Below are 25,640 nucleotides of genomic sequence, written 5' to 3'. Positions count from 1 at the left end.
ATGTGCCTTATCCCACCTTCAATCTGCCTCCTCATTTTTCAGGTGTTGGATCAGACAATGACATTCCTCTAGATTTGGCAATCAAGCATTCCAGACCTGGGCCAAGTGCAAAAGGTGCCTCCAAGGAGAAACTGAAGGAACCGTCAAATGTAAAAAGTGAAGGTCCCTTGAATGTAGTAAAAACAGAGAAAGTTGATAGAAGTACTCAAGATGAACTTTCAACAAAATATGTTCACTGTGGCATTGTCTTTCTGGATGAAGTGATGTATGCTTTGCATATGAGTTGCCATGGTGACAGTGGACCTTTCCAGTGCAGCATATGCCAGCATCTTTGCATGGACAAATATGACTTCACAACTCATCCAGAGGGGACTGCATAGGAACAATGCACAAGCAGAAAAAAAATGGAAAACCTAAAGAGTAAAACCTTAGCACTTAGCACAATTGGTTGGACAGGGATCGAAGTAGGAGACATAGGAAGGAGGAACTACAAAGAGCATGAGAAAACTTTTGGAGGTGATCGATTTTTTAAAAATTTTTAATTGTGATGTTGAGTTCATGAATGTTTACATATGTCATATCTTACCCTTGAAATATGTACAATTTACTGTATGTCAATTACATCACAATAAAGCTTTGTTAAAAAGTGCATCATGGGGGCACCTGGGTAGCTCAGTTGGTAGAGTGTCCGACTCTTGATTTTTGGCTCAGGTCATGATCTCAGGGTCGTGGGATTGAGTCTGGCTTAGGGCTCCATGCTCAGCATGGAGTCTGCTTGTCCCTCTTCCTCTGATCCTCCCCGATGTTTGTGCTCTCTCTCTAATAAATAAGTAAATAAAATTTTTTTAAAACAAGTGCATCATATAGGAACATTGTGAAGAATAAATGATTTCAGATAAGAAATCTCTGAATGGCATCTGACACATAGCAAGCACTTAATACGTACTAAGATCTTACTACTATGATTGTTATTGAGAGAGATGCTGCAGAGTCATCACTGGTATTAAGTATAATACGAAAAGATCTACTTTCTACTTTCTGGGGCAATTGCCTTTGTATGTCACTGCTCAACCACGACAGAGTTGACAAAATCTAGGGCAAAGCTATAAGACTAACTATATAACTATATAAGACTATAAGACTAACTCTGACTAAAGGATGTTTTCTCATGTCTACATTTCATAATGTGAGAGGTATATTAGGGAAGTAGAATCTCTTCTGTGTGAAGTCAAATTGTTTCTGGTAAGGAAGGCTTTTGATCATCTTTAATGATACACAATAATTTAGCATTACTGAGCTCAGGAGTTTAAGTTCTCTCCCAAACATCTTCCCTTTTTACCTACCTTGAATGCTGATTGAGAGTCAAAAGTTCCTGAATGTTCCATGTTCCTTAGGGAAATGGAAGCAAAACTAGCCTATTTCTTTTTTTTTAAGGTTTTATTTATTTATTTGATAGAGAGAGTTGGGAAGCACAAGCAGAAGAAGAGGGAGAAGCAGGCTTCCCACTAAATAGAGAACCCCATGAAGGGCTCGATCCCAGGACCCGGGGATAGTGACTTGAGTCGAAGGCAGATGTTCAACCAACTGAGCCACTCAGGAGCCCCTAATGTTAGGCCAGTTCTAAGATTAATCAGAATCCACATGCTTTGGCAGTGACTGGGTGGCACAGTCGGTTAAGCCTAAATTCCTGGTTCAAGCTCAGGTGGTATTCTCAGGGTCCTGACATTGAGTGTTTCCTGGGCTGTTGCTCAGTGTGAAATCTGCTTAAGATTCTCTCTTCCTCTCTCCCTGCTCCTCCCACCCCTGCTTGTGCTCTCTCTCTCTTAAAAAAAAAAAAAAAAAAAAGCCACATGTTTTGGTAGCTGTGCCAATTTCCCAGGTGTCAAAAAGGAAAGATTATTTTCTCTTCATTCCTTTACTCATACACCATGGTGTTCTATTATCAGTGCTAGGTACAGTGTACAGATTCCTGTTGAGATTTCTGTGGTGTACAGGAATGGTGTACAGATTCCTATTGAGACCCAAAACCCTCTAAAAAGTTGCCTTAGAAATGTAACAATTTACAAGTTTCTCTTCAGGTTGAAGCCAAGGCAAGGAAAGATATGTACCATGAGCACTGGGGACTGGTCAGGAAAGTCACCGGCAAAGTGGCTGGAAGCTGCATCTTGAGTGGGAATGTACAAGTGACTGTATTTGAAAGTTGGGTCCTTGCTGAATGATCAAAAAAACAAGAAAGAAAGTAAAACACTACAAAGATTAGGCTTGAAGAAAACCGGTGCTATCAACATTTCTAAGCTTCTTAAACACATTAAATGACAAGATTGTTTGCTCTCAACTTTATCCCAGCTACCTTATCCATACTCTCTCCATTTTACTGATCTAAAGGAGAAATGGTGGAGACTCAAAGGTAAAATTCATGTCATCTTTGTCTTCATCAAATATGAATTTTACCAATCTTTACCACTTTTTTTAAAGCAATGCTCTGTGTGGAGATTTAAAGTGAAAGTTGAACCCTGGTTCAAACAAATGTGATCCTTGTCCAAACAAACAAAATGCAATTTCATTCAAGGCAGAGAAGCTGTGTGGCTCACCATCCTATCCCTACGAGTGACAACATATTGACGAATAGACCACAGCATACTTGAAAGAGAAACAGAGACCCCCACCTTCCAAAATCTCATTTTATACAATGTGGAATAGTTATTCATTCACCTCTGTTTTAGAGATGAGAGAAATAAGATACAGACTATAAGTGATTTTCTGAAGAACAAAAAGCTAATAAGTCACAGAGCCAATATTTTTATAAGTAAACACTTTATTGAAATATAACAGGCATACAAAAATGCCCATGAGTCATAAGTATCTAGCTGGATAAACACAAATTGAATACCTCTATGTAACTACCATCCAGATCAAAAAAGAGAAAATTTTGTGCACCTCAGAAGCCTTTTTGTGTCCCATCTCGATAAGTACTTTTCCACAAATTAACTACTAAGAACGAATATATATTGGCTTTGCTTGCTTTTGAACTTCATCTAAATGGAAGGATACAGTGCACTCTTTTTTTTTTGTAGCTGGCTTAGTTCTTCATCATGTTTGTGACATTCACTCCTGTTGCTTGTGAAGTAGCTTGTTCACTCTGCTTGTTGTATAGTATTATAACATCACTTATTTATCTTACTGCTGATAGACATTTAGGTTTTTTTTGCAGTTTAAAGGTATTCAAATCATGTTACTATGAATATTCATGATCATGTGTGTGTTATCTACTGGATATATACATATGTATGAAGATGCTAGGTGCTGGGACATGCATGCATTCAGCTTCAGTAGACATTGCGAAACAGCTTCCTAAAATGATTGCTGTAGTTTACACTCTCAGTATATGAGAGTTCCAGTGTTTACACATTCTTGACAACATTTAAGATTCCATTTTAGCAATTATGGTGAGTGTGCTATGGTACTTTTAATTTGCATTCCATAATAGCTAACAAAATTGAACACCTTTAGATATATTTATTTACCACATGGATCACTCTTTTGTGAACTGCCTCTTTAAAAATAATGTCCATTTTTCCTCTATTGATTTTTTTTTCTTACTGCTTTGCCTAGGATTTTTATATATTCTGGATAGGAATCTTTTGATGGAATTTTATATTACAAATATTTCTCCCCACTCTGTGGCTTGCCTTTTTATTTTTAAATATATATTTGATGAATAAAAGTTCTTAATTTTAATAGGTTTCTTTTTATAAATCAATTATTTTAAAATAAGCACTTTTTCTGTTCTATTTAAGAAATCTTTGCCTACTCTAAGATCATGAAATTATTTTCCTATGTTTTCTACAAAAGGATTAATCATGTTATCTTTCACATTCAGATGTACAATTCATCTAAAATTGATTTTTGTGCATAGTGTGTAGTAGGGGTTAAGATACATTTTTTTCCATATGAAAATCTAATTAACCTTACACCATTTACTGGAAAAAAAAAAAACTTTTCTCCCATTTCTTTGCAGTGGCAATTTTTTAATAAATCAAGTAACTACATATAGGTCTCTTTTTGGACTCTTTAATTTATTTCAACATCCTGCTGTCTTTCTTCACACTAATAACACACTAGTTTAATTACGTAGCTTCATGCTAAGTTTTAATATCTGTTGTAGAAAGTACTCAACTTTTTTTTGTTTTTTTGTCTTTTAAAGTTTGTCTTGTCTCTTCTTGGGACTTAGACTTTTTAAAATAAATTTTATGATTAAATTATCAGTTTCCAGGGTTCAAGAAGATGGCAGAGGTGCAGAGTCCCCAAGTCACCTGGTCCCAACAACTCACCTAGATAACTTTCAAATCATCCTGAAAACCTACGAATTTGACCTGAGGTTTAAAGAGAGAACAGCTGGAATGCTACAGAGAGAAGGGTTTTCGCTTCTAACAAGGTAGGAGGACGGAAGAATAAAAATAAAAAAGAATCCAGTGGGGGAGGGGCCCCGCGAGGAGCCGGGCTAAGGCCCAGCGGCCAAAGCCCCCGGGACAGGAGAGCCCAGTCCTGGAGAAGCAGGAATTTTAAAACTCCGCCCCAGATTCTTCCGGATCAGAAAGGTGCTTAGCAGGGAGCTCGCGCAGGACGGCAGGAGGGGCAGTGGAGCCCCCAGGTTGCCGGGGTCACTAACAGAGGAGGTGCGCCCAGGGGGAGAGGGCGCCACAGACCCCAGGCCAAGCGCGGTCAAGGGCTGGAGCGCGCCCGGCGGGGCCTGCGGAGCAGCTCAGGCCGCGGCTCCGGGCGGAGGGTCTGGGCCCTGCTGCCTTCGGGAGCCGCGGCCCCAGAGCGCGATTCCAGCAGCACAGGCCCCGGATCCCAGGGCGATGGGGGACACCGCCCAGGATCCTGCGCTCTCCCCGGGACAGCGAGGACTCTCCTGCCGCCCGGCGCCCGCAAGCTGTGGTCAGCACCCCCGCCCCCGGAACATCCAGGCCAGGGAGGACTGGGAGCTGCGGTAGTCACTGGGGGAACTGACTCCAGGGCTGGAGACCTGGCCACCGCCAGTGTGGCTGTTCCTCCTTGTGTCACCGGGTGCCTGGTACCGGGTGGGGTCGCCAGGGAACAGGGGCCTCGCAGGATAAACAGCTCCCACTGAGCCGTGCACCTGGCATGGGGCGGGACAGCTTCCCCAGGTGCACACACCTGAGAATCATCACAGCAGACCCCTCCCCCAGAAGACCAGCTGGAAGGACAGGGGAAGAGCAAGTTCTTGACTGAGCAGCACTGGAAGTCTCCAGGGGAAGTTGAGGGATTGAGAGTATATAGAACCAGAAGATACCCATCCCCCCCTTTTTTTTTCTTTCCTTCCGTTTTCCAGGACAACTCGTTTTTAGATCAGACTGTAAATTTCCATTTTTTTCTCTTTCCTCACCTTAACTACAATATTTTACCACCTCTTCATTTTTAAGTTTCTTCCTTTTTGACTTTCATATTTCTACAATTACAGGTCCTAGATATATTTTCCACTTCTAGATTCCATTCAACATACTCAACTAACATTTGGGAGACATAAGATATGTTATTTGTTTCGGTTTTTGTTTTCTCTGCCTCATTTTGTTCTACAATGGTGGAAGTTAATAGTTTCTAAAATATGAGCAGTATGCACACAGAACCAAATGGTATATGGTGCTGGTTCCTTTTGTGAGATTCCTCATTCCCATTCTGCCTCCCTCTTTTATCTCATTTATGTTTTGGTGGCCAAGGTTGGGGCCCTCTACAAGTATCTCTGGTTTACATAAATTTGGGACTGAGCATCTTCTAAAATACAGAACTTAATATACTCAGAAACAAGAGGATCACCCTATAGAACCGTTCAGGCAGACTATATTCTCCCTCCACTACAAGTTCCTAACCACCACCATCTCCCAGTACCACCTTTTTTTTTCTTTTCTTCTCACTTATTTTTTTTTCTTTTCTCTTCTTCTTTGGGATTCTTGGACTTTTATTTTTTACTACTTTGTGTAAAAATTTGTTTTACACCTTAGTGGTTCTTTTGTTTTATATCATCCTGATCTATATTTTCAATTTTTGGTCTCTGACCTCAGCAGAATCATCTAGGGAGAAATTTTCTTAAGTCGTGGTTGATATTCTTGATTCAGCCCACTCATACAGCCACTCTACACTGAACAAAATGAGTAGAAGGAAGAACTCATCACAAAAGAAAGAATCAGAAACAGTACTCTGCCACAGAGTTATAGAATTTGGATTGCAATTCGATGTCAGAAAGCCAATTCAGAAGCACAATTATAAAGCTACTGTTGGCTCTGGAAAAAGTCATAAAGGAATCAAGAGACTTCATGACTGCAGAATTTAGATCTAACCAGGACAAAATTAAAAATCAATTAAATGAGATGCAATCCAAACTGGAGGTCCTCACAATGAGGGCTGATGAGGTAGAAGAAAGAGTGAGTGACATAGAAGACAAGTTGAAGGCAAGGAGGGAAGCTGAGAAAAACAAAAGACCATGAGGAAAGGCTAAGGGAAAATAAATGATAGCCTCAGAAGGAAAAATCTACGTATAATTGGGGTCCCTGAGACTGCCGAGAGGGCCAGAGGACCAGAGGGCCAGAAAGCATATTTGAACAAATCATAGCTGAGAACTTCCCTAATTTAGGGAAGGAAACAGGCATTCAGATAGAGGAGATAGAGATCCCCCCAAAAAACCAATAAAAAACGTTCAACACCTCAACATTTAACAGTGAAACTTGAAAATTCCAAAGATAAAGAGAAAATCTTTAAAGCAGCAAGAGACAAGAGATCCCTAATATAGATGGGGAGAAATATTAGATAACAGCAGACCTCTCCACAGAGACAAGGCAGGCCAGAAAGGGCTGGCAGGATATAGTCAGGATCCTAAATGAGAAGAACCTGAGGCCAAGTATACTTTATCCAGCAAGGCTCTCATTCAGAATAGAAGGAGAGATAAAGAGCTACCAAGATAGGCAGAAACTGAAAGAATAGGTGACCACCAAACCAGCTATGCAATAAATATTGAAGAGGGCTCTGCAAAAAAAAAAAAAAAAAAAAAAAAAGAGGAAGCCCAAAGAAATAAGCCACAAAAACGGGGACTGAATAAGTATTACAATGACACTAAATTCATATCTTTCAATAGTAACTCTGAATGTGAATGGGCTAAATGTCCCCATCAAAAGACACAGGGTTTCAGACTAGATAAAAAAGCAAGACCATCTTTTTGCTGTCTACTAGAGACTCATTTAAGACCTAAGGACACCTCCAGCCTGAAAATGAAAGGTTAGAGACAATTCACCATTCAAATGGTCCTCAAAAGAAAGCTAGGGTAGCAATCCTCATATCGGATAAATTAAACTTTGTCCCACAGACTATAGTAAGAGATGAAGAGGGACACTATATCATACTTAAAGGGTCTATCCAACAAGAAGACCCAGCAATCATGAATATTTATGCCCCTGATGTGGGAGCTGCCAAGTATATCAATCAATTAATAACAAAGTAAAGACATACTTAGATAATAATACACTTATATTGGGGGACTTCAACATGGCACTTTCTGCAAATGACAGATCTTCTAAGCACAACATCTCCAAGGAAACAAGAGCTTTAAATGATACACTGGACCAGATGCATTTCACAGATATATACAGAACTTTGCATCCAAATGTAACTGAATACACATTCTTCTCAGGTGCACATGGAACTTTCTCCAGAAAAGACCACATACTGTGTCACAAATCAGGTCTCAACCGATGCCAAAAGATTGGGATTATCCCCTGCATATTTTCAGACCACAATGCTTGGAAACTTGAACTCAGTCACCAGGAGAAATTTGGAAGAAATTCAAACACATGGAGGTTAAAAAGCATCCTGCTAAAAGGTGAATGAGTCAACCAGGAAATTAGAGAAGAATTCAAAAGATTCAAGGAAACTAATGAAAATGAAGATACAACTGTTCAAAATCTTTGGGATACAGCAAAAGCAGTCCAGAGTGGGAGATACAACACAATACAAGCATCCCTCAAAAAAATTGGAAAAACCTCAAATACACAAACTAACCTCGCACCTAAAGGAACTGGAGAAGGAACAGAAATAAGTCTACACCAAGTGGAAGAAGAGAGTTAATAAAGATTCAAGCAGAACTCAATGAAACAGAAACCAGAAAGACTGTAGCACAAATCAACAAAACCAGGAGTTGGTTCTTTGAAAGTATTAAAAAGATAGATAAACCAGTAGTAGCCTTATTAAAAAGACTCAAATTAATAAAATCACAAATGAAAAAAGAGAGATCACAACCAATACCAAGGAAATAAAAAAGATTTTAAAGACATATTACTATAGCAGCTATACACCAATGAATTAGGCAATCTAGAAGATGGGGGCGCATTTCTGGAAAACCACAAACTATCAAAACTGGAACTGGAAGAAATAGAAAACCTGAACAGACCAATCACCAGGGAGGAAATTGAAGCAGTCATCAAAAACCTCCCAAGACACTAAAGTCCAGGGCCAGATGGCTTCCCATGGGAATTCTATCAAATGTTTAAAGAAGAAACCATATCTATTCTACTAAAGCTGTTCCAAAAGATAGAAAGGGATGGAATACTTCCAAAAGCATTTCATAAAGCCTATCACCTTAATTCCAAAACCAGATACCAAAGACCCCACCCAAAAAGGGAATACCAATATCCCTGATGAACACAGATGCAAAAATTCTCAACAAGATACTAGCCAATAGGAATCAATAGTAAATGAGAAGATTATTCACCATGAATTAGTGAGATTTATCCCCAGATGCAAGGGTGGTTCAACACTCATAAAGCAATCAATGTGATAGATCATATCAACAGGAGAAAAAACAAGAACCATATGATCCTCTCAATAGATGTAGAGAAAGCTTTGACAAAATGCAGCATCCATTCCTGTTCAAAACTCTATGGAGTGTAGGGATAGAGGGAACATTCCTTAGCATCTTAAAAGCCATCTATGAAAAGCCCACAGCAATTATAATTCTCGATGGGGAAACACTAAGAGCCTTTCCCCTAAGATCAGGAACATGACAGGGATGTCCATTCTCACCACTGCTCTTCAACATAGTACTAGAAGTCTTAGCTTCAGGAATCAGGCAACAAAAAGAAGTAAAAGGCATTCAAATTGGCAAAGAAGAAGTCAAACTCTCCCTCTTTGCAGATGACATGATACTGTATGTGGAAAACCCAAAAGACTCCACCCCAAGATTTCTGAACTCTTACAGTAATTTGGCAGTGTGGCAGGATACAAAATCAATGCCCAGAAGTCAGTGGCATTTTTATACACTAACAATGAGACTGAAGAAAGAGAAATTAAGGAATCAATCCCATTTACAAGTGTGCCCAAAAGCATAAGATACCTGGAGATAAACTTAACCAAAGGATCTATACCCTAAAAACCACAGAACACTTCTGAAAGAAATTGAGGAAGACACAAAGAGATGGAAAAATATTCCGTGCTTACGGATTGGAAGAATTGATATTATGAAAATGTCTATGCTACCCAGGGCAATGTACACATTCAATGCAATCCCTATCAAAATACCATGGACGTTCTTCAGAGAGTTGGAACAAATAATCTTAAGATTTCTGTGGAATAGAAAAGACCGTGAAGAGCCAGGGGAATACTGAAAAAGAAAACCAAAGCCAGAGGCATCACAATGCCGGATTTCACATTGTACTACAAAGCAGAGATCATCAAGTCATTGTGGTACTGGCACAAAAACAAACACATAGATCAATGGAACAGAATACAGAACCCAGAAATGGGCTCTCAACTCTATGGTCAACTAATATTCGACAAAGCAGGAAAGACTATCCACTGGAAAAAGGACAGTCTCTTCAATAAATGGTGCTGGGAAAATTGGACAGCCACGTACAGAAGAATGAAACTGGACCACTCTCTTCCACCATACACAAAGAGAAACTCAAAATGGATGAAAGATCTAAATGTGAGACAAGAATCCTTCAAAATCCTAGAGGACAGCACAGGCAACACCCTTTTTGAACTTGGCCATAGCAACTTCTTGCAAGATACATCTCTGAAGGCAAGGGAAACAAAAGCAAAAATGAATTATTGGGACTTAATCAAGATAAGAAGCTTCTGCACAGCAAAAGAAACAGTCAACAAAACTAAAAGACAACCTACAGAATGGGAGAAGATATTTGCAAATGACCTATCAGATAAAGGGCTAGTATCCAAGATCTATAAGCAACTTATTAAACTCAACAGCAAAGAAACAAACAATCCAATCATGAAATGGGCAAAAGACATGAACAGAGATCTCACAGAGGAAGACATAGACATGGCCAACAAGCACATGAGAAAATGCTCCACATCACTGGCCATCAGGGAAATACAAATCAAAACTACAATGAGATACCACCTCACACCAGTGAGAATGGGGAACATTAACAAGGCAGGAAACCACAAATGTTGGAGAGGATGCGGAGAAAAGGGAACCCTCCTGCACTGTTGGTGGGGATGTGAACTGGTGCAGCCACTCTGGAAAACTCTCTGGAGGTTCCTCAAAGAGTTAAAAGTAGATCTGCCCTACGACCCAGCAATTGCACTGTTGGGGATTTACCCCAAAGATACAGATGCAGTGAAACGCTGGGACACCTGCACCTCGATGTTTATAGCAGCAATGTCCACAATAGCCAAACTGTGGAAGGAGCCTCGGTGTCCATCGAAAGATGAATGGATAAAGAAGATGTGGTCTATGTATACAATGGAATATTACTCAGCCATTAGAAACGACAAATACCCACCATTTGCTTCGACATGGATGGAACTGGAGGGTATTATGCTGAGTGAAGTAAGTCAATCGGAGAAGGACAAACATTATATGGTCTCATTCATTTGGGGAATATAAAAAAATAGTGAAAGGGAATAAAGGAGAAAGGTGAGAAAATGAGTGGGAAATATCAGAGAGGCAGACAGAAGATGAAAGACACCTAACTCTGGGAAATGAACACGGGGTAGTAGAAGGGGAGGTGAGCAGGGGGTTGGGGTGCCTGGGTGATGGGCACTGAGGGGGGCACTTGATAGGATGAGGCCCCCCCTCAGATGAGCACTGGGTGTTATGCTATATGTTGGCAAACCAAACTCCAATTAAAAAAATAGAAAAAAATTATAAAATAAATTGTCAGTTTCCAAAAGAAAACAAAATAAAACAAGACTATTTCTAAGATCTTGACTGAGAAGCTTTGAATTAAAATAATGAATTTGTGAGAGAATTGATACCTTGAAATACCGGGTGTATCAATTCATGGATATAATAATAATTCTTTCCATTAGTTTATTTTTTAAATTTATATCAGCAAGTCGAATTCAGTATAGAAATCCTGTCCATATTTCATTATATTTACTCCTAAACTACTGATATTATTTTTACAACTATCAATAGTATTTTTAAATAAATTTCAAAAAAATTTTGTTTTAGATAATATATAGAAATACCAATTATTTTCGCATGTTTACCTTGAATCCAATAACCTCACTAAATTATTACTTCTTTTAGTTTTCTGAAGATTTCTTTTTACCCTATTCACACTCTAAGGCCTTGTATAGATAATAACAATTTAATTAATCTTGCCAAATCCTTACAATTTCATCTCATTTTCTGGTCTTTGTGCAATGTCTGAAATTTTATTAAATATTGAGTTGAGGTGGAGGTAGCATAAATCCTATCCCATTCCCATTTTCAGCTATTAGTAAGATACCTAAGTATATTATTTGTTTATATCATTTTTTAATAAACACTGATCTTAACAGATTAAGAAAGTTTGCTTTTATTACTAATTTGTGAATAGTTTTTATTATAAATGGATATTAGACTTTATCAAATACTTCTTTTGTGTATTTTGAAATGAGTACATTATTTTTTTCTTTTGTTCTATTTATGTAGCTAGTTCCATTGACTGACTTTTTGATGTAAAATCAAACATGCATTCATAAAATAAATCCAATTCGGTTGTGTTATAAAAGAACATTCCTGTGGTGCCTGGTGGCTCAATAAGTTAAGAGTCTCCTTTAGGCTCAGGTCATGATCTCTGGGTCCTGAGATCAAGCCCCTCATCAGGCTCTCTACTGAGAGGAGCCTTCTCCCTCTTCCCCACCCAACCCCCACTCGTGCTGTCTCTCCTTCTGTCTCTCAAATAAATAAAATCTTTAAAATGAACATTAGAAATAAAAAAACACATTCTTATATAAAGTTAAATACAGTTGGCTAATATTTAAGATTTTGCATCTATCTCATGATTGTGTATTTCCCTTGGAACAATATTTTTATACAAGGATTTTGGTAACATCATTATGCAAGTTTCATATGGATGTTCCCTTTTTATTCTACTCTCTGAAAGAGTCAGTATGAGTTTGGTGTTATAAGCTTTTTGTCCACTTCATCTAAATTTTTTAACTTGTCAGCATTACGTTCTTAAAAAGACACCTTTTTTTATTAAGTTTCTAATTTTCATTCCAGTATAGTTAACATACAATGTCCTATTATTTTTTAGTATCTGAAGATTCTGTAGTAATATTCCTCTTTTCACTGCTGATATTGGTGATATGTGCTTTTCTCTTTCTTCTTGATCTGTTTTCAATCCTATTAGTCTATTTAAAGAACCAATATCTTGTTTGTTGATTTTTCTCTTTTGTATATTTGTTTTCTATTTCATTAATTCCTACTTTTACTTTCTTTCATTTTTTATACTCTCTTTGTATTTATTACACTGGCCTCTTCCTAACATCTTTTTTTTAAAAGATTTTATTTATTTATTCATGAGACACACACACACACAGAGAGAGAGAGAGAGAGAGAGAGAGAGAGAGAGAGAAGCAGGCTCCATGCAGGGAGCACGATGTGGGACTCAATCCAGGGACTCCTGGATCATTCCCTGGGCCAAAGGCAGGCGCTAAACTGCTGAGCCACCCAGGGATCCCCCTTCCTAACATCTTGATTTTAATTCTCAGATAATTGATATTTAGTCTTTCTTTTAAAAGACATATATCCCATGAATTACACCCTATCAGCAGCTTTTATTCCTCAAGTGTTGGTATGTTGTATTTTCCTTTTCATCCACACAGCAGAATTTAAATCCAGAATTTTTTATTCTAATCCAGAATTCTTTCAAAAAGTATAAAGTATACTATTCTTTATTTTTTGTTATCTATATATAAGTAGTATTCAAACTTCTATGTGAAAATATTCAGACATAAAAGTGAACAAAATTGTCATTTTCAGTTTGCATATTTTGTGCCAGTAAATGGTTAAGCTTTTTCTTTTTTTATTTAGGTTTTTATATTTAATATTTCCAGCAACCTTGGGAGGTGTTCGTTATAATCTCTCTATAAGTAAAGAAACATGAACAAAGACATGAAGGTATTATATCTACTCTATGTAGTAGAACTAGAATGTGAAAATAAACAAGATAAACTTCTCTAGCTCTAAAGTCTATGTTTTTTTTTTCCATTCTCTCTTACTCTATGCTACTTCTGCCCACACACCATGCAATTGGAGGAAGAGAATCGAAGAATCATAGTTAGAATGAGCAAAACATCTTAGACTCTTACATTCTGCAGGTAAGAAAACTATAGATTCCAGAGAAGCTGTGTGGCTCATCCAAGGCCATTTTGCTACTGAATGGTTGAGCCAGAACCAAATCTAAGGTGCCCTTTTGTCCAGGACAATGAAATTCCTGCCTTTCTAAATTGCTTCACAGTCCACCTGCCAGGAATAAGCAGAGTGCTACTCTGTCAACAATGCTTACATAACCACTCACTTAACCTGATTGCAAACTTTAAGAAGTTATTTTGTCAGTATTACTATAAAAGAGTACAGAACATGGATATTATCCCCTATTAGTTCCTTAACAATATTTTAATAAATTCTACAAAAATTTTCTTGGTAGTCACTGAGGGGAATTAATATGGAAAGTAGAGGATGAGAGTTCTCCAGCTGTCAGCAAGAGCATTTCCAGGAAGTGCCAAAAACTGTTATCTGGGTTTAAACTTAACTTCAGGGAAGAGAGTTCAGGTACTGGATTCAATTAGGCCTGACTGATAAAACTCCACTTGCCAGTGTTTTCCATCTCTTGGCCTCTGGCACTTTCAGCAGCTTATTCCACTGCCCACTGGGGAATTCTATTAAGGGTACCCAAAGCTTTCATATGGGGTCCCTGTGGGCTGTCACAGGAAAGAGGAGTTTGTAGCTGCATGATTTAACCTCTCTTCCCTCTCCATACTCCTTGCCACAGAGAATCTCTGTCACTTAGGCTTTAGGCAGAGATGAGGCCGGCGAGAGAAACTATAAACTGTAAAACTCTATTCTGAGAAAACACATCATCCAATGAATGCCTTGTAGCTTTTGCTGAGAGACAATAAATGTTATTGCTCTACCATAAGGAGAAATGAGAAATCCTATTCCCAAGGGAGGGAAATACATCTCCACGTATGACAAGTAGTTAACATTATGGATAGCATCTGCCTGTACTCTTATCATGATGTAAATTTGTTTTCTATTCACTGGTTTTAATAGTGACAAAATAATATTGAAATGTGAATGAAGCACCAGATACAAATTTTATTACAACTTCCATGGTAATCTGGGCGGGGGGAGGGGTTGTTTAGGAGTGAACAAAAGCAGACAACAGTTAGTCAACTCTAGTATTTATTACCTATGTTGGAAAGCCAATCTGTTTATTAATAATAAGCCAAATGCTTTTTGGAATGAATAATTTTTTAAGGCTTTCTTAATGTCATATAATCGAGGTTTACATAAAGTTCCTGAAGTGGTTTGTACTAACTTGTTGACATGATTGTTTATCATTCCTTTTGGATGAATCATAAGATGAAATTTTGGCCACAGGCTCATAAAACTATCTTGTGCCTTTTTTTCCCACTAGAAGTAGACATGCTAGTAGTGAGGTTCCAGATAAATCTACTTCAGATTTATCCTTTATGTATTAAGCTGCTCAGAGACAGGACTCATATTTCTTATAAACTTGAGTTATAAGTACATGAGTTTAGGTGTGTTTGAAAGTGTGCATTGACAACAACGAACTGGGGATTTCTAAAACATATGGGATGATAACACAACTCCTACTTAAACTAACTCTAGCATTTCAAGTGGACATAGGGGGTTTTGTTAATTATATTTTTATTCTTTACCATGGTTTCCTCAGGCATATGGCCTGATGTTAACAGAGCTGCCTATTTCTACCATAGGGCTAACTGCTTTTCAGGAATGGAGATATTTATTTACTCACTGCTAAATTAGTTGCTTATGAATTCTTGTTTGAAAAAGGAAAGCAGGAGGGAGGGGCAAGATGGCAGAAGAGTAGGGTCCCCAAGTCACCTGTCCCCACCAAATTACCTAGATAACCTTCAAATCATCGTGAAAATCTATGAATTCAGCCTGAGATTTAAAGAGAGACCAGCTGGAATGCTACAGTGAGAAGAGTTCGCGCTTCTATCAAGGTAGGAAGACGGGAAAAAAGAAATAAAGAAACAAAAGGCCTCCAAGGGGGAGGGGCCCCGCGAGAAGCCGGGCTGAGGCCGGGGCGAGGGTCCCCAGGACAGGAGAGCCCCGTCCCGGAGGAGCAGGAGCTGCACCGACCTTCCTGGGGGAAAGGGGCTCGCAGGGAGTTGGAGCAGGACCCAGGAGGGCGGGGATGCCCTCGGGCTCCCGGGGACAGTAACAGACACCTGCGCCCCGGGAGAGTGCGCGGAGCTCCCTAAGGGCTGCAGCGCGCACTGCGGGACCCGGAGCAGCTTAGAGGGGCTCGGGGGCGGCTCCGCGGAGGGGGCTGCGGGGCGGGAGCAGGTGTGGGGGGCGGGGCTCGGGCGGAGGAAGAGGCTCCGCGGTGGGGGCTGCGCGGCTCCGGGAGCGCGAATCCACCAGCACAGGCTCCGGAGCACAGGGCGCCGGGACACAGCCCAGGATCCGGCCTCCCCCCGGGACAGGCAGAGGCCGGGAGGGCCCAGGACAGCAAGGACGCTCCAGCCCCAGCTGAGCAGATCAGCGGCCCCGCCCCGGAGCCTCCAGGCCCTGCAGACGGAGAGCTCAGGAGCTACTGCGGGGGCTGAATCCAGGGCTCCAGAGCTGGCCGCTGCCACTGCGGTTGTTCCTCCTGGGGCCTCACCGGGTAAACAACCCCCACTGAGCCCTGCACTAGGCAGGGGCACAGCAGCTCCCCCAAGTGCTCACACCTGAAAATCAGCACAACAGGCCCCTCCCCCAGAAGACCAGCGAGACAGACAAGTTCCAGGGGAAGTCAAGGGACTCAGGGGACCTAAAGTATACAGAATCAGAAGATACTCCCCCGTGGTTTTTGTTTTGTTTTGTTTTGTTTTGTTTTGTTTTTGCTTTTTGATTTCTGTTTGCTTCCCCCACCCTTTTTTTCCCCTTTCTTTCTCTTTTTCTTCTCTTTTTTCTTTTTTTCTTCCTTTTTTCTTTTTTCTTTTTCTCTTTTCTTTCCTTCTTTCTCTTCTCTCTTTTTCTCCTTTTCCCAACAACTTGTTTTTGGCCACACTGCACTGAGCGAAATGACTAGAAGGAAAACCTCACCTCAAAAGAATCAGAAACAGTCCACTCTCCCACAGAGTTACAAAATCTGGCTTGCAATTCAATGTCAGAAAGCCAATTCAGAAGCACTATCATACAGCTACTGGTGGCTCTAGAAAAAAGCATGAAGGACTCAAGAGACTTCATGACTGCAGAATTTAGAGCTAATCAGGCAGAAATTAAAAATCAATTGAATGAGATGCAATCCAAACTAGAAGTCCTAACGACAAGGGTTAACGAGGTGGAAGAACGAGTGAGTGACATAGAAGACAAGTTGATGGCAAAGAGGGAAACTGAGGAAAAAAGAGACAAACAATTAAAAGACCATGAAGACAGATTAAGGGAAAAACAACAGCCTGGGGAAGAAAAACCTACGTTTAATTGGGGTTCCCGAGGGTGCCGAAAGGGACAGAGGGCTAGAATATGTATTTGAACAAATCCTAGCTGAAAACTTTCCTAATCTGGGAAGGGAAACAGGCATTCAGATCCAGGAAATAGAGAGATCCCCCCTAAAATCCATAAAAACCGTTCAACACCTCAACATTTAATAGTTAAGCTTGCAAATTCCAAAGATAAAGAGAAAATCCTTAAAGCAGCAAGAGACAAGATATCCCTGACTTTTATGGGGAGGAGTATTAGGGTAACAGCAGACCTCTCCACAGAGACCTGGCAGGCCAGAAAGGGCTGGCAGGATATATTCAGGGTCCTAAATGAGAAGAACATGCAACCAAGAACACTTTATCCAGCAAGGCTCTCATTGAAAATGGAAGGAGAGATAAAGAGCTTCCAAGACAGGCAGGAACTAAAAGAATATGTGACCTCCAAACCAGCTCTGCAAGAAATTTTAAGGGGGACTCTTAAAATTCCCCTTTAAGAAGAAGGTCAGTGGAACAATCCACAAAAACAAGGACTGAATAGATATCATGGTGACACTAAACTCATATCTTTCAATAGTAACTCTGAACGTGAATGGCTTAATGACCCCATCAAAAGGCGCAGGGTTTTAGACTGGATAAAAAAGCAGGACCCATCTATTTGCTGTCTACAAGAGACTCATTTTAGACAGAAGGACACCTACAGCCTGAAAATAAAAGGTTGGAGAACCATTTACCATTCGAATGGTCCTCAAAAGAAAGCAGGGGTAGCCATCCTTATATCAGGTAAACTAAAATTTACCCCAAAGACTGTAGTGAGAGATGAAGAGGGACACTATATCATACTTAAAGGATCTATCCAACTAGAGGACTTAACAATCCTCAATATATATGCCCCGAATGTGGGAGCTGCCAAATATATAAATCAATTAAGAACCAAAGTGAAGAAATACTTAGATAATAATACACTTATACTTGGTGACTTCAATCTAGCTCTTTCTATACTCGATAGGTCTTCTAAGCAAAACATCTCCAAAGAAACAAGAGCTTTAAATGATACACTGGACCAGATGGATTTCACAGATATCTACAGAACTTTACATCCAAACGCAACTGAATACACATTCTTCTCAAGTGCACATGGAACTTTCTCCAGAATAGACCACACACTGGGTCACAAATCGGATCTGAACCGATACCAAAAGATTGGGATCGTCTCTTACATATTCTCAGACATAATGCCTTGAAATTAGAACTAAATCACAACAAGAAGTTTGGAAGGACCTCAAACACGTGGAAGTTAAGGACCATCCTGCTAAAAGATGAAAGGGTCAACCAGGAAATTAAGGAAGAATTAAAAAGATTCATGGAAACTAAAGAGAATGAAGATGCAACCATTCAAAATCTTTGGGATGCAGCAAAAGCAGTCCTAAGGAGGAAAAACATCGCAATGCAAGCATCCATTCAAAACGAAAGAACTCAAATACAAATGCTAACCTTACACATAAAGGAGCTAGAGAAAAAACAGCAAATAGATCCTACACGCAGCAGAAGAAGTTAGTTAATTAAGATTCGAGCAGAACTCAACGAAATCGAGACCAGAAGAACTGTGGAACAGATCAACAGAACCAGGAGTTGGTTCTTTGAAAGAATTAATAAGATAGATAAACCATTAGCCAGCCTTATTAAAAACCAGGAGTTGGTTCTTTGAAAGAATTAATAAGATAGATAAACCATTAGCCAGCCTTATTAAAAAGAAGAGAGAAAAGACTCAAATTAATAAAATCATGAATGAGAAAGGAGAGATCACTACCAACACCAACACCAAGGAAATACAAACGATTTAAAAAACATCTTATGAGCAGCTATACGCCAATAAATTAGGCAATCTAGAAAAAATGGACGCATTCCTGGAAAGCCACAAACAACCAAAACTGGAACAGGAAGAAATAGAAAACCTGAACAGGCCAGTAACCAGGGAGGAAATTGAAGCAGTCATCAAAAACCTCCCAAGACACAAGAGTCCAGGGCCAGATGGCTTCCCAGGGGAATTCTATCAAACGTTTAAAGAAGAAACCATACCTATTCTACTAAAGCTGTTTGGAAAGATAGAAAGAGATGGAGTACTTGCAAATTCATTCTATGAGGCCACCATCACCTTAATTCCAAAACCAGACAAAGACCCCGCCAAAAAGGAGAATTATAGACCAATATCCCTGATGAACACGGATGCAAAGATTCTCAACAAGATACTAGCCAATAGGATCCAACAGTACATTAAGAAAATTATTCACCATGACCAAATAGGATTTATCCCCAGGACACAAGGCTGGTTCAACACTCGTAAAACAATCAATGTGATTCATCATATCAGCAAGAGAAAAACCGAGAACCATATGATCCTCTCATTAGATGCAGAGAAAGCATTTGACAAAATACAGCATCCATTCCTGATCAAAACTCTTCAGAGTGTAGGGATAAAGGGAATATTCCTCAACATCTTAAAAGCCATCTACGAAAAGCCCACAGCAAATATCATTCTCAATGGGGAAGCTGAGAACCTTTCCCTCAGATCAGGAACAAGACAGGGATGTCCACTCTCACCACTGCTATTCAACATAGTACTGGAAGTCCTAGCCTCAGCAATCAGACAACAAAAAGACATTAAAGGCATTCAAATTGGCAAAGAAGAAGTAGAACTCTCCCTCTTCACTGATAACATGATACTCTACATGGAAAACCCAAAAGCCTCCACCCCAAGATTGCTAGAACTCGTACAGCAATTTGGCAGTGTGGCAGGATACAAAATCAATGTCCAGAAGTCAGTGGCATTTCTATACACAAGCAATGAGACTGAAGAAGAGAAATTAAGGAGTCAATCCCATTTACAATTGCACCCAAAAGCATAAGATACCTAGGAATAAACCTAACCAAAGAGGTAAAGGATCTATACCCTAAAAACTACAGAACACTTCTGAAAGAAATTGAGGAAGACACAAAGAGATGGAAAAATATTCCATGCTCATGGATTGGCAGAATTAATATTGTGAAAATGTCAATGTTACCCAGGGCAATCTACACATTTAATGCAATCCCTATCAAAATACCATGGACTTTCTTCAGAGAGTTGGAACAAATCATCTTAAGATTTGTGTGGAATCAGAAAAGACCCCGAATAGCCAAGGGAATTTTAAAAAAGAAAACCATATCTGGGGGCATCACAATGCCAGATTTCAGGTTGTACTACAAAGCTGTGGTCATCAAGACAGTGTGGTACTGGAACAAAAACAGACACATAGATCAATGGAACAGAATACAGAACCCAGAAATGGGCCCTCAACTCTATGGTCAACTAATATTTGACAAAGCAGGAAAGACTATCCATTGGAAGAAAGACAGTCTCTTCAATAAATGGTGCTGGGAAAATTGGACATCCACATGCGGAAGAATGAAACTAGACCACTCTCTTTCACCATACACAAAGATAAACTCAAAATGGATGAAAGATCTAAATGTAAGACAAGATTCCATCAAAATCCTAGAGGAGAACACAGGCAACACCCTTTTTGAACTCAGCCACAGTAACTTCTTGCAAGATACATCCACGAAGGCAAAAGAAACAAAAGTAAAAATGAACTATTGGGACTTCATCAAGATAAGAAGCTTTTGCACAGCAAAGGATACAGTCAACAAAACTCAAAGACAACCTACAGAATGGGAGAAGATATTTGCAAATGACCTATCAGATAAAGGGCTAGTTTCCAAGATCTATAAAGAACTTCTTAAACTCAACACCAAAGAAACAAACAATCCAATCATGAAATGGGCAAAAGACATGAACAGAGATCTCACAGAGGAAGACATAGACATGGCCAACATGCACATGAGAAAATGCTCTGCATCACTTGCCATCAGGGAAATACAAAACAAAACCACAATGAGATACCACCTCACCCCAGTGAGAATGGGGAAAATTAACAAGGCGGGAAACCACAAATGTTGGAGAGGATGCAGAGAAAAGGGAACCCTCTTACACTGTTGGTGGGAATATGAACTGGTGCAGCCACTCTGGAAAACTGTGTGGAGATTCCTCAAAGAGTTAAAAATAGACCTGCCCTACGACCCAGCAATTGCACTGTTGGGGATTTACCCCAAAGATACAGATGCAATGAAACGCCGGGACACCTGCATCCCAAAGTTCCTAGAAGCAATGTCCACAATAGCCAAACTGTGGAAGGAGCCTCAGTGTCCATCGGAAGATGAATGGATAGAGAAGATGTGGTCTATGTGTACAATGGAATATTCCTCAGCCATTAGAAACGACAAATACCCACCATTTGCTTCAACGTGGATGGAACTGGAGGGTATTATGCTGAGTGAAGTAAGTCAATTGGAGAAGGACAAACATTATATGGTCTCATTCATTTGGGGAATATAAAAATAGTGAAAGGGAATATAAGGGAAGGGAGAAGAAATGTGTGGGAAATATCAGAAAGGGAGACAGAACATAAAGACTCCTAACTCTGGGAAACGAACTAGGGGTGGTGGAAGGGGAAGAGAGCGAAGGGTGGGGGTGAATGTGTGATGAGCACTGAGGGAGGCACTTGACGGGATGAGCACTGGGTGTTATTCTGTATGTTGGTAAATTGAACACCAATAAAAAATAAATTTATTATAAAAAGAAAAAGAAAAAGGAAAGCATCAGATACGTGCCTGAAGCTTTATAAGTGAGGTCACTGGATGAGATAACATGAACATACTTGACGTTTCTTCTAGGAAGACAACAGAAGTCACATGTCCTAAGGAACTATAGGAAGAGCCATGTATGCTAATGAGGGATGAAATCAAATGTGGCATATTTATTCAGTTATCATATGGCCAATAACAAAAATCACAATCTCAAGTAATATTCATTCTTTTTTTTTATTCTTTGTAATATATTAAGTTAAAAAATGGTGCTGGGAGAGATACCCAAAAAAATGTAGCAAAATGAAAAAATACTATGTAGTAGAAAATTTGATGTATTTGCTGGAAAATATACTTTTAAGTCTTGGCATTGAGAAGATCCATGGTGAGGAAATTGGAGTGATGGTGGCACCATGCTGTAGGAGACATAGGGAGGGAGTAACACTGTAAGTCAGGGAAGGGAAAGAAGAGTTGAGAGGGAGTAAACCATAAGCAAGCCAGCAAACTAGAGAAGGCCTGACATTCCACATCATTACACTGTCTTGTCACCATCACCTTCTACATTAATCTTCAATAAAAGATCACAAAATTTAGGGTGCCTGGGTAACTCAGATGGTTGAGCATCTGGCTTTTGATTTTGGCTCAGGTTGTGATCTTAAGGTCATGAGATAGAGCCCTGCATTGGGGATTTTGCTATTCCCACACTCTCTCTCTCCCTCTGCCCCTGCCCCTGCATGTGCTCTCTTGTTCTTTCTATCTTAGATAGATAGATAGATAGATAGATCTTTAAAATATAAGATCACAAAATTTGAAAGAGGTTTTTTTTAATATGATCAGGTAATTTTGCATTCAAGGAATTTTGCATTCAAGGAGTTGCTAAATTTTACAAACTAAAAGCAAAAATGTTAGAGTTAAGAAGCAGAGAGATAGAGACAGTGAGAGAGAGAAATAGAAGGACATAGAAAACTTGGAAAAAGCACAGAAATAGTGAGTGGTCTTTAAAGGATGATCAGCCCTACTTTGGGAATTTGGGCCCAATGTCACAAATCTGTGAGTGGTGACAGGATAGGAGTGCTGCTGACAACAAAACTGTACAATTGTATGTATATATAAATACATACATATATGTGAATATATACATACACATATGTGTGACTTTATATATTGAGGGCATTTACATATATACATAAAGAAATTACATATGTGAAGGAATTCTATCAAATACTAATAATGGTTGTCTCTCTGAGGATGATGCTATATTAAATTTTCATTTCTACCTTCATCTACTTTTTTATTTTCCCAATTTTCTATAATGAATATTATTTTAATACACATAGTAACTATAATTTCCCTAACAAAGTCTATGATTACTGAGCATCTGTAGCCAACAACCTCTGTAAGGGTGAGAACTTGAACATATTTCACTTACCTTTAAATCAAATAACACTTTCACCTGCATCTTTTTAGTTGCTCAGAGATTATGTTGGTAGTTTCTAATAAAAGTAGTAATTTTTACTAGTTAAATTTGTGATCCAATTTTATTAATGCCTCTACTCCTGTTATTTCTTACATCCTGCTTTTTACCTCAGCATTCTCTTTTCCTCATGCTTAAGTATTACTTTTAAAATATCTTTCAGGGCAGCCCAGGTGGCTTAGTGGTTTAGCGCCACCTTCAGCCCAGGGCATAGTCCTAGAGACATGGGATTGAGTCCCACGTCAGGCTCCATGCATGGGACCTGCTTCTCCCTCTGCCTATGTCTCTGCCTCTGTCTCTGTGTCTCTCATGAATAAATAAATAAAATCTTGAAAAAAAAATCTTTCAGTGAAAGTTTGTGAATAATTTTCTTAATCTTTGTTTATCTGCAAACGCCTTTATTTTGCCCCCCTATTTTTTAAAAATTTATTTATTTAATATATATATAGAGAGAGAGTGAGAGAGTGGTGGAGAGGGGCAGAGGGAGAGGGACAAGCAGACTTCCTGCTGAGCAGGGAGCCCAATGCAGAGCTAGATCTCCAGACTCTAAGATCATGACCTAAGTGGAAATCAAGAGTCAACTGCTTAACTGAATGAAACATCCAGGTGTCCCTGTCCCCTATTTTGAAATGATAAAAGCATGGATTATTTTTACATAAAATAATAATATAATGATAATATGAATGTTTTAAACGCAATTGAGTATGGGGTGCATTTACCAATGGTAATAAAAGTTAATTTTTGGATAACCTAACTACAAAAAGGTGGTATCAGGAGATAGAAAAGAATTTCAGAGTGGAGGTGTCCACAGATATCACTAATTCCAATCTCTTTATTTTAAAACAATAGAATTGAAACCCAGCGATTCCAAGATTTAGATCCCAAGCATGGGGAAAAGAGGGGCAGAATGATTTCACTCTCTCACCACAGCAAAGTCTGGGATAAGTCTTTAAGATGAGCTGTTTTTCCCCTCAGGAATGCTATCCAAGGGCCAAGTGAACTTGTCTGCATTATGGAAGGCAGAAACAAAGAAATCAAATTGTTTCTAACCTATACCATGACACAAACTGCAAGGCTGAAGGAGCAAGGTCAATCAATATGTGTGTTATTGCATTTAGTCCTGGCTGGAACACTATCACAGACAAGCCTTAATTCTGGTTTCTGCTCCTTGTAACTGCAAAAGTCGGCCAGGTCCCTTGTGTTGAATTCTTATTGGTAATAGTCTTCCCCCCTGCTGGAAAGTGTCAGTATTCCGTGTATGAACAAGGCTATCCACATCTATAAATTGATTCTAGGAGCCAAGTGAGAACCCTCTTAAAGCGACAAAGTCAAATTAACTTAAAACACACACATTGAAAGACTATAGTAACTGAGAGAGAAGAAAAGAAAAAAAAAAAAAAACACATCACATGAAGATCCTGCTAAACCCTCTGAGTTCCTGATCCACTTCACTAAGGAAAAAGCCACTGATAATAATGCCAGAACTTTCCAAAACACTTATCACTTAATTAATTTAGATTTCCTTCCCCTTCGACTCCAGTAACTAAATGCAATACTAAAATCTTATTAATGCTTTCTGGTTTGCACATACCTTACATAACTTAACTCTCTATAAGATTATGGGAATTATTTATTGTAATGACTCCCATGGTCTCCACTAACATCTCCTTGCCAGGACTCATTACCCATTCAGCAGCTGCCGGAGGAATGTTAGTTCTGACTCCTCTCACCTGCGTTCTTCTAAAGGAATTGTGCTTGGTCTCAGGAAACTACCACACCTAAGATTTCTGCCTCCTTGCAGGATGAGCCTGTGGCCACCTCCAAAGAGCATTCATATCATTAATCCGGTAAATGTGTTCTTTTCCTTCTCTATCAGAAAAGAGGCTCCCAAGCAGTTCTTGCTCACCTGGGACAGACAACAGAATGCATCTACATCACACTTGTTATCTCTTCCACCCTCCAAGTGGCTCCAGACTATCTGGTCTTTTAACTGAATATTACATTAGTCCATCTTATTAATAAAACACTCTTGAGCAGAGTAAGCAAAAAATGGCAGTTATTTTGGAGCCCTTGGTAAGTATGTGCTTCAGAAGAAGGAAGGTAGATTCTCTGAAAACTCTGAAGCCCTACCGTATTACTAATGGTATTATGGGTTTGGTAGTTAGGGTGTGCTAGGATATCCTCTTCAAAGTAAAAGAAATAAAAAAAAAAAAAAGAGGAACCTGGGTGGCTCAGTTGGTTAAGCACCTGCCTTCAGCTTGTGTCATGATCTCAGGGTCCTGGGATCAAGTTCCATTTCAGGCTCTGTTCTCAGCAGGGAGTCTCTTCTCCCTCTCCCTTGTCCCTTCCCCCAGCTCTCTCTTTCTCTCTCTCTCTCTCTCTCTCTCTCAAATAAGATAAAATCTTTTCAGAAACAACAACAACAAAAAAAAAGAAGGAAAAACTTTTTGTCTCTTATAGTATAGAGGTTTTTAATTTTAATAAAGCCCAATTTATCAAT

Source organism: Canis lupus, chromosome 16 (genome assembly GCF_011100685.1).
Source record: "Canis lupus familiaris isolate Mischka breed German Shepherd chromosome 16, alternate assembly UU_Cfam_GSD_1.0, whole genome shotgun sequence".
Classification (NCBI taxonomy): domain Eukaryota; kingdom Metazoa; phylum Chordata; class Mammalia; order Carnivora; family Canidae; genus Canis; species Canis lupus.
Note: the sequence above shows the minus strand (reverse complement) of the source record.